We start from the raw sequence: 10,340 nt of genomic DNA, 5'->3' as shown, positions 1-10,340 counted from the left end.
ATCTGGTATTTCTTCATTCTAAGTCAGTACCAACAAAGTGATCGTTTAAGTTCAATACCACTAGAGGGAGCTTGGTCACAGCTGATAGAAAGCAGTAAAAGTAGAGAATAGAATAAACATGGTTGTGGTCTTGAAGTGAGAGCTAAAACTATTCTTACTAATGTATAAAAACTTCTAGCTTATGATTAATATTTATTCTGGGCAGTAGCTGTGTATCTTACTGCTTTCATTTGTTCTTACAAACCCTCTGCTTTGATCTCCTTCAGAAAATCATCCCATGATGGTTTGAGGCAAGGATGCTGAGATGGTTATCAGTGTCTTGCAAACTGTTTTTAGATAAGGTGATCCTTCGGGCAGAATTGTGAACTAATATGATATGGCTTGGGGGTTGCAGTCACATCTTCAGATCTGGGTAATGAATATAGTGGTCTGAATGATCACTGCAATTGCCCCAGTTGCCGCACGTTAATTGTAAAGGTGGTCATGAAAATATCTTTTAAACCACTATATTCATTACCCAAGTTTGATTCAAATAAGTCGGTTCCAGCTCTCTGCTAGGAGTTACTGGGCTATTGGGTTGTATGGGCAGAGACACCATGGAAGTGGGAAAGAAGCTGCAGGGAGGCATTACTGCACACCACACAGCGTGCTGCATCTGATGTGTCCCTGGCGAGTGCTGGGGGAAGGCAACTTGCTGTGCTGTCGCTGTGACACCCACCAGAGAAGCGAGGGTACGTGCAGGGTGACTTTGTGTGGCCCCGGAGAGCCAGCGCATGGCAAGTAGCTGGTTGTTCACATCCCACTGAACACTGTAATCATATTTGATACTGAACAAAGTATTTAATGGCCTAGATAAAAGCATTCCGGTTGTTTAATTGGAAATGTCTTGCTGTTTTACATAGACCTAGTGCCCTATTTTTATGAGATTTAAAATTGTGCAGAGAAATTGTTTCCATGGAAGCAGAGATCACTAAAGAAATAACGCACTCTGTGTTTCCTACAGGATTCCTTTTACAGCCTGCTGTTCTAAATAATTAACTCCTGTGTCATTGCAGTTTAGCATGGATTAAAGGAAATGCTTTGTTTCTAGTATCTGAGACATGATTTTATATATATTTCTATAAATGTATACATGTCATTTTAAAGGCAGGAAAATAAAAAAGTAATAAGTCTGTTCTTATTTACAGAGGGGAAAAAAATACATCAGTACAAAAAAGTCAATGGAAAAGTACATTTTGGGGCAACTTGTACCACTCTAAAGTCAGGGACGCTTAAAATTATTCCTTTTTTCCCTTTCTTTTGCCATTGTTCTACGTTATTTGCTTGGTGATGGTTACATTCTAAAACTGCTGTTGTACTTCTGGCCACCTTTGAGGGAAGCAGTAATGAATGCAGTTTTTAATTAAGGTAACAGCAGTGAGAATCTTCACCAGCAGGGAAAACAGACCATCTGTTTTACTTGCCTGTGGTTTTCCTTCCATATATTACTTCTGACAAACCACTTAATTTTTCTCTACTTTGCTGTACTTGTCTGTGAAAAAGGGGAAACTGTCAAATAACTGTATGAAGCAGAGACCGTGTCTAAACATCATGCAAGCCAAGTAGTGCCACCTACAAATCTTCATTCGTTTGGTGCTTTCTGAGCACAAGGGCAGCTCAGCTCTGCTGTACAGAATTGCCATAGCTCCCTCAAAGCTGGTTGGGAGCTATAACAGCTTGTAGCAGTTTAGGATCCATCTTCCAGTAGAAGAAGTTTAGATGAAGTTTTGGTTTTGTTCTTTCTGAAGTTGATAATATCAAATAAAGATAAGGTGTGAATGTGGAGTTGATAGTTGAATGGATTTTGACTTTGAAGGAAGGATATGGAACTAATAAAACAACAGGTTATTGTAGGTAAATGAGTGGCTTGGAAATTAAAAACAGTGAAAGAGTTAAAGACATTAAACTATTAGCAAAGACTCTACAAGGTGGAAGTTTGAAATCCCTAGTTATTTTATAATAATTCTAGCTGTAGATCACAATTATTTTCTAAGACCGGTAACTGCTGTTGTTTTTATCTGAAAAAAAGGGGAAGTGGAGAGGTGCCATGATGTGTAACAGGTCTGAAAAGGAGCCGGTAAGAATTTGAAGAACTTTCTTTGTCCTTAGTCCCTTAAGTGCATTTTCATGGCTTATATAGAAATAGGAGTATCTGCAATGCAAAGATTATGCCCTTTTCTAGTGGTAGGGGTTGTTTACTTTTGCAGGTTTAATTTTAAATCTATACTGTTATAAATACTCATACTTTAAAGTGTAGCTTCACACTGCTCACGTAGACACAAGTCGTTACAAGTAGCCCTGCTAGCAGTGATTTAAAGCAGGGCAGGCCCTCAGGAAAACAACAGTGCAGGCAAAAGACCTGACTGCGAGGCAGCGTGCAAGTTGTGTGGCTGGGAGAATGGTGCTGTGGTTGTTACTGGTCCCAGAATAATGATTTATAAAGCGTCTGACTGTTTGACAAATCAGATGAGTGGGACTTGTTTAACACAGAACTGGAAAATATCTTTCAGCTCCTGCCAAAACGCATGGAAAATGCAGCTTGTGCTTTGTAGACCATTAGGACACTTGGGAGCTACTGGAGTGTGCTGTGAAAGGCATTACTCAAAGTTCGGACTGAAAAATTCCATCAGAAACTGCTAACAACTTTGTAAGGGTAATGAAAGCATGGAAATCGTCATTCCTAGTACTGCCTTGGGATGAGCGTGTACCAAAGGAAAGGGGGGAGAGGAGCTTTCAGTGGTGCACGCTGAGATTGCACTCCTGTAGTCTAACTAAAAGAGCCATCAGCAAACTGATGAACTGTCTTTCCACCTGTCATCTGAATTGACAGCTACTCCAGTGTTCTGTCAGAGCAAACAAACCCCCAGAAGGCTTTATCTCACGTAACTGTGTGAAAGGAGAAAGGAGAATGTCCATAACTAATAAACATCGAGACAGCGGAATGGTCCAGGAGTTGTGTGATGGAAGAGGTGGGGAAAACCAGGATGGAAGTAGTATTGCCTCAGGCAAGGAGTGGGATTTCCTCCAAAAGGAACAGGGAATTCCATAAAGATGGATAGTGCCTAAAAATCCTAAAGGAGGAGAAGGGCTAGGTGAAGGCTTGTGCTGTGATTCATAAAGGAAGCCCAACACAGCTGTGCTACGGGTTGTTTTTTGCGTCTTCCTTGTTGCTTCCTCACTGAGGACTGGCAGGCATCTGGGGAATCAGCACTGCTCCCTTAGAAGGAGCGGATGGAAGTGCAGCTTGTTGACTTCTCTGGCACTTGGGCACGAGGGAGCAGTTGTTTTGGAAGGAAAACGTGTTTGTTGGGTTTGATTTTTACCTTCGAACAAGGGAGCAGCATGCCAACATGTAGAAATTAGACTTTCTGAGCAGATTTAAGGTTCAGGTCACTTGCTGTCGCTTCAGCCTGGACCCACGCTTTCCACCTGCACCATGGAGGCTGGTTGGAGTTTTGCTGGGTCTGATTCTGGTGGTAGCTTCATCAGGGTGGAAGTTGTACCTGTGTGACCAGTCAGTGGACATGTCTGGCAGCTGCACCTACGTGCTAGTAGGTTCAGATTGCGGGGTGGATTGTTCAACACTGACCTCAAAAGGCAGGAATTACGTCCCTGAAGGAGAAGCACTTCCATGGACATCCCCGTGGGCTGCTAGATAATGATGGCATTCACAATCCAGCCTGCGAGGGCAGTGATATCTTCAAAGCCACGCAGTGCAACCAAGCTGATGCTTCTGGTGTGCAACCACTGCCAGGGTAAGGACAGCTGAAAAGGTTGGCAGAAACCTGAGGTGCAAATAACTGGTTAGGACAGATCAACATTGAACTGAAGCACCAAGAAACATCTGGTCCCAGTTTAGAGGCTACAAAAAATATGTGAGATACTTAGCACAATTTAGAATATTTTTACTAGTACTGCAGGCCTTGTTTGGCTTGCTTAAATATTAAGGTTAGGCTCCCTTTCTGTTTTTACAAACAAGAAAAAAAAAATCTTTAAAGTTGCCAAAACTTCTTTTTGTCAACAATTCATTCCATAAATATCTCTAAATAAATAAATTCTGATAAAAGCCTTTGGTGTTGAGGAGTATTTTATGTGTCAGGAAACAGTACTGCAGCCACTTCCAGCTGCAGAGGTCCCAAGCCTGAGTTTGCATTCAGGCAGCACAGTGAGCTATTGCCCGTTCTGCCTTTTTAAAAGGCTCTGACACTTAAAAGGGTCAGCAGAGATCTCTTGATCCCATTGCAAGTGTAAGTTAATCTTGGTGTTCTGCCCAAATTCAGACTACGGTAATAGCATTCTGTCTGCCTAAATTCCCGTTGCAATTTTAATCAGAGGAGATGTTTTTTAGTGTTTAACAGCTACACAGAAATACTGCACAATGCTGCAGGAGAAGCTGAAAAAGGCTTTATTTTAGTAGAGCTGTAGGGAGAATTTAAGCAGTGTAATTACTGAAGTTGGAATTCGGCCAAGACACTGGAAGTGGACTTCTTTGCTACCTATTCATCTACTGCCGTCCTTGTTTGGGAGGGCATATTCACCACAAAGGCTATTTTAAAGAAAATAACGCTAGTTAGATGTAGAAATATTGGCAGTTGTGTTGCCCATGCTGTGTCTGGATGTCTGATGTCCCGATCAGCATCATTTGGTTACAGTTAAACTGAGACTGCTACACGCAGGCATCCCAGCAGGGTCAGCTCGTTGTTCTATTAATTAGTCTCGGCATCACTAGTTGGTCATCTTGGCAACAGTCACTACTGCGCCACTTCTGGGGCAAACTACTAAATTCCCATCTCAGGTAAATGCATCGCTATTTAATCTCATTGTTATTTGCTTACTGGAAAAACCTGGGCTTTGGATCCATAGGATGGGCGGATGCATCGTGTTTCCCCCAAAGGAAGTTTTAATGCAGTTGTATTAGCAATATTAATGCCTTCATAAATTCTTGGTTTATTATTTATTGCGTACCTTATGCCAACAAAGCTAATCTGGCTTTCAGTTGGGAATATACATGAGTACTGATCAAACAGGTGAAGTGAGGCTGAATTCTCCCAGGTCATAGGAAAAACCCTTCTCTTATAGAAATGATGAAACCAGAAATCTGGAACTGGGCATCTCTCAGTGCTGGAGACTGTCACCCCCACAACAATGATCCCAAGTATGTTGCTTAGCCACTTCCAAACCAGTAAGAGCAATGTCTTTGGGAGGCTGGTGCTGTCCTTTCCTCAGAGATCATGAGCTGTGCAGTCTTTTCTGGGGATCTACTCTGGCTTCAATGGTCTTTTAACGTCACATCATTTTTCTCATTTCTGTCATAAGAAAAAAAAAAAGTACCAAAGCAATCCACACATTAAGCAAAAAACAATATAAACGTGGGCATCATTTTTCATTTTGACTAGGAGAGGCAGAAGTGACTGAATGGTTAGAGAAAGTTCTTGCCAGGTCCCTGTCTCAGCATCTTGCTTTGGCTCCTGCTTTTCATCTTAGAAGCTGAGATGGAAATAAACCCATAACCATTCTGAAGGAGGGGCTGTGTGCTACCAGCACTAAGAAACCAAGGGTCTCATCACTTTATTAAAGGTAGAGCTATCTGTTGCCTAAATTACACCTGAATTTCCAACCAGGGAAGGGCTGCCTTAATTAGAAAGCTCAAAAGAATGACAGGCAGAGAAAAAAAAAAAACATGGTACTGTGATACAACCCTGAAGAGACTAGTGCTGCCCTTTCTGTACAGTGCTGCTATCTTGGTCTAACTGCACAAAATGAGTTTTGGGCCTTCACTTTTAACTTTTGATTAAAAAACAACAAAACAAAAGAACCAACTTTCTTTTACCATGGGGGAGCTGAGGCCAGTGCCAGCTGCACTGCCAGCATGAGAGCAGGGAAATGAAAGATAAGGATTCATGGAAGGATTAAAAGCCTCTTACACTGTGTTACTTCCATCCCCCTGGTGAAAATCATGCCCGCTTATTTATGCGAGTATGTACTCGTTGGCACACAATCCCTGCATTAGTTTGCAAAGGGTTGGTGTGTTTACACACCCATGCATGTTCCCACACGTACACTTAAAGATGCACGTTGCAATTTTTTTTACATTGGAGCAGGCAAACCCTAGGGAAAGCTGTGTGGCAGCGGGTCCTACACCTCATCCAGGCAGCCTGAAGCCGGATCTAGCTCTTATCAGTGGTAAAATGGCCCAAACCTGCTGGTCTTCTGGATGGCAAAGAGAATCCTCTCCTGTCTCATCTTTCCCTGATTAAGAAAAATCCCTGTATGGTTGCTTAGGCTGGGATTCTGGCCAGGTTAGTTTAACTACGTGAAACAAAATGCCGCACTGTGTAAAAGCACCCCACTCCCTCTCTTCTGGATACTAAAATGCCAGCATGTCTGTGATGCTTCACTTCATGACTACATACAAGATCGCCCCCAACCGTCCCTAAAATGTCCCTAAAAAGTATCAGGGAATCACCTAGGAAAAAAAATAATAAACCAGCTTTTATTGCTAGGGTATTGAAACCGCTTTTTCACAGAGTAGTTAAGGAAGTAACAAATTGGCCCTTCCTTCATTTGGCCTTAATTGGGCTGGTAAGTGCTATTACACAGCTAGTCCTCGTGCAGGTACAATTATCCTTTCCAAACCATTTCAATTGATTGGCCTCAGGGCTGTAAGCACTGACATTACCTTTCTTTTTATGCTAAAATGAATCCTGAGTCATTGCAATTACTATCAGAGCAGGAAAAATCAACTTTCAGAAGTTGCACAAATGTTCAGCAGCTCCCAACAAAATTCCTTGTACCGGGATTTATCTGGTTAAAATTTTATACACGCCAGGCAGCCCGACAGGACTCACATCTCATTTTCATGCCGATCCCTGTTCCCCAAGGGGTAACACTCTTACAGTCCTCCTCCAGCACAAATCAAGTGCCACAGAAACAATTAGTGATACTTCATATTATCTAAATGAAAGGCTGGATGGGAATGTATTTGTAATTTTCTGGAGAGGCTTTTACATATGGCTCAACAGTATTAGTTGTGTTTGAAATAAATGTCCTCATAAGGCCTGCAATGAGGAATCTCAGCATTTTTGCTTGTGTTGTTTCACTCAGAAGAGCTAAGTGGAGGAACCATACAGCGTGTGTGGCTCTGCTGTAGCCATTGCAGAAATGTCTAGCACTGTTTCCCCAGTCTTAGCATGGGTCTGTGGAGTTCTCCTTTTTTCTTCCTGTCTTGTGCTCTTTTCAGTTGTTGGAAATCTGCTAGCTTTGTCTCAATTCTGCTGAAGGACTTCAGTGAAATCTCGAGTACAGAAAGTTACTGTTCCCTCTCTTAAGTCTCTAAATAATTTTTGCATTTTAGAGATCTAGGAGATAAATTACGTAGCGTTTACTATTTTAACTGGATTTTTTTTTTTTTTTTAACACAGCCTTTTAACACAAGTTTTGGAAAAAAAAGGACTATACTCAATTTAAAAACAACTTATAGGTAAGAGTTGTCTGGTAGTTTTCTGTTTAGTTGAGTAACTTCCTCTGGATTGTGATTCTATTTTATTTTTTATTTTTTCCAACGATTTAGATAATAAGCAGAAGTAGTTATTATTTATTAACAATGATTAAATACCTAATAGCATCCACAAACTGGTAAGTCAGCGGGACAAGGGAGGGTTAGTTACTATGAGTTAGTACACTCAGTGGATCTAGACAAGTTACTAGCGAACACCATTTGGAAGACCCTTGATGCTAATGAGGTGTTAACTGGTCTTTTAAGTTCATGTGAACTCCTGGGATTCCCGCTGGTCAAACAAGCATAAGTGGCATTAAATCCAATTTATGACTTGCAGAAGGCTGATGGAGTGTATTGTTTCTGCCAAGATTTTAGCCTGACACTTAATAAGCAGATGTGAGCTACATTGAAACTTAAATGACAAAACTGTCACTTCAGCTAATATTTATTTATTTTGCTTAGATGTAAAAGCTAAATATTTGATTTTTTTTTTTCACTTAAAAGGAATGCTATACATTTTATCTGTCAACTATTCAAACGTGATGATTAAAAATGATACTAGGGAGACTTTAGCAGAAAAAGGTTTCCACCAGAATATGCAAAAAAAAATCTTTTATGTTTACAGGTAATCTGCTTTTAATTATTTGTATTGGATTTCATATTTGGCTATTGGATCTATCTTTGAGGTTAGCCCTGTTTTGAAGAGAGGATTGGACCAAATTATCTCCAAGACATCCCTTCCAACCTGAATAACTCTATGATTCTGGAACTCAGGATAGAATAAACTACATAGAATAACACATAGTCTGAAGTGATTTGTAAGTTTTAACGTTTCAATGTTCTTTGCAACACACACCCTCTCACTAAAAGTTGAACAAAAGCTTCAACTCTATGAGACAAAGACTCAAAGCATCAAAAAAGACACTGGTATTGCAACTGCTTGTGTGAATAATTTCATAAACATACAAAATTTCATTCAGTTCAATATGACCACTCACATGTAGTGATACACTAATATGAAAGGACACATCCACACAGGCCTTCTGGTCTTCATCAGAAATGCAAACTGCAGTCTTTTCATGAAGAGATGGGGCTAGTAACCAAAATCTCAGCTGCAAAATCAGCATTAACCATCTCTTTAAATCACAGAAGTTTCTCTCATTTCCTTTAAAAAATTATATGCATATGTACTCATTAAAATTCAAGAGCAACCATGTATAAATGACTAGTGGGATTTTTATTTTTATTTTTTAAACTAGCTCTCTATTTAGGGGAAAACACCACATTATCCAATTGCTCAACTGTTCACCAGATTTTCATATAGAGAGACATTTTGTGTTGGTATCTGATAAAAAGATACTATAATTGCCTGTGCTGTATTTGTTGCTTGAGTGCTTTGAAATCTTAATTATAAGTGATACCGCTTGTGGAGAAGTGCAGAATACAATTTTTAGCCCCATCCTTACACACTCAAAACATCCATTGAGTTTAACAGGAATTTAGGTAAGTCAGGAATGCAGAAATAGCTCCAATACCCTCTATGCACACTTAAATAATGTGATTGGAGAAAAAAATAATGCCAAAAAGAAATATTCAAAGAAAACAACAACAACAAAACACACTCAATTTTCAGCTGATTTGAAATAAAGTGGAGACTCAGTGGGGTGGAAGAATGAAATTTGCTCCACAGAGCAATTGGTAGAAAAGTATTCATTTTTGGCTTAGGAGTGGAGAATTCTAGATGAAGAAAATAAGAAAAGCAGGCAAATACAGTGTCTAAGAAATAAAGACATTAAACATCAAGAGACATCCATAAAAACTTCCATCTTAGTTCTTTATTTCTTGACAGCTGGGACACACACAGGCCTTAGGTTAGACTAAGGGCTCTTCTCCTGCTACAGCTCATCTGCTTTCGTGACGGGAGCTGACAATCACAAAAATTATTGCTGTGCTAATTGACTGATGGATTTTATTTATAATGCACCTTACTATAGTGGAGGCTGGGCAGTTCTTAAGGGCATTGTGTCTACTGAAAACAGACTTTCTACCTGTCACCACAGGAGGTTCCTTCTCGGCCTGGACTCCAAAATCTGCTATATATTTTCTCAGGCAGCTGAAATAAATGGTTAAGAACTGTCACACTAGAGGGCTTCAGTAGTACAAAGGGATGGAAAACTGGGGATCTCAGCAAAAATTGAACGATACCTGGCTTTGTTCAGTGACTATACGTGACTGCTGAACATAAAGATCTGTGCTTCCTTCCTTCCCTGTAAGAGGACCTTCAGCAAAGCCTCAGGACATGTAGAAAGCCTAGGTGGCCAATCCTTAGCAACCACATTCCAGCTTCACCCCTTCATTTGTCAAAGAACCTGTTTTTCACATAATTTGCCAGATGCATCATTTAAGATGTGCTCCTTAGGCCAGAAGTTACAAAGTGTTCGCAACTGGACATTTCCTTGTGGTGGGTCATAGCCAGACCCCACTTCCCACTGTTGTAGAGCTCACTGCTCCCTTCCACAGGCCTGTCAGCAGCCCTCCTGTAGCAGTAAGTACTTTGACACTTCAGATTGCCAAAAACTGCAGGAGATGAGCCCAAGGCATGCCTCACGAGCTCAGAAAGCTGAAGGACAGGCTTGGGACCGCCACACTTTCAGACCCAGGGACGCAGCTGAGAGTGGGTGCAGGCAGGGCCACACACACAGGCCTCAAAACAGTATGGGGAGGACAAAACCAGGGGAAGAAGGGCTGATGAAGGGCTGAGGAGCCCCTGAGGAGCTCCCCGGGCCATGGCCGCCTCCCCACA

The 10,340-nt window shown here is 41.0% G+C and overlaps 1 long non-coding RNA gene across 1 annotated transcript; it reads right to left on the bottom strand.

The window, feature by feature from the left end:
• Window positions 1-5,136: 5,136 nt before the first annotated feature.
• On the bottom strand, window positions 5,137-10,313 carry LOC140003024 (uncharacterized). Its single transcript, XR_011810946.1, has 3 exons — window positions 9,743-10,313; window positions 9,586-9,650; window positions 5,137-5,345 (listed from the first exon to the last, which is right to left on the bottom strand). It is a non-coding gene; the product is annotated as an uncharacterized lncRNA (long non-coding RNA).
• Window positions 10,314-10,340: the final 27 nt, after the last annotated feature.

This window comes from Anas platyrhynchos, chromosome 8 (assembly GCF_047663525.1).
Source record: "Anas platyrhynchos isolate ZD024472 breed Pekin duck chromosome 8, IASCAAS_PekinDuck_T2T, whole genome shotgun sequence".
Taxonomy (NCBI): domain Eukaryota; kingdom Metazoa; phylum Chordata; class Aves; order Anseriformes; family Anatidae; genus Anas; species Anas platyrhynchos.
Note: the sequence above shows the minus strand (reverse complement) of the source record. Positions and strands in the feature narration are given on the sequence as shown.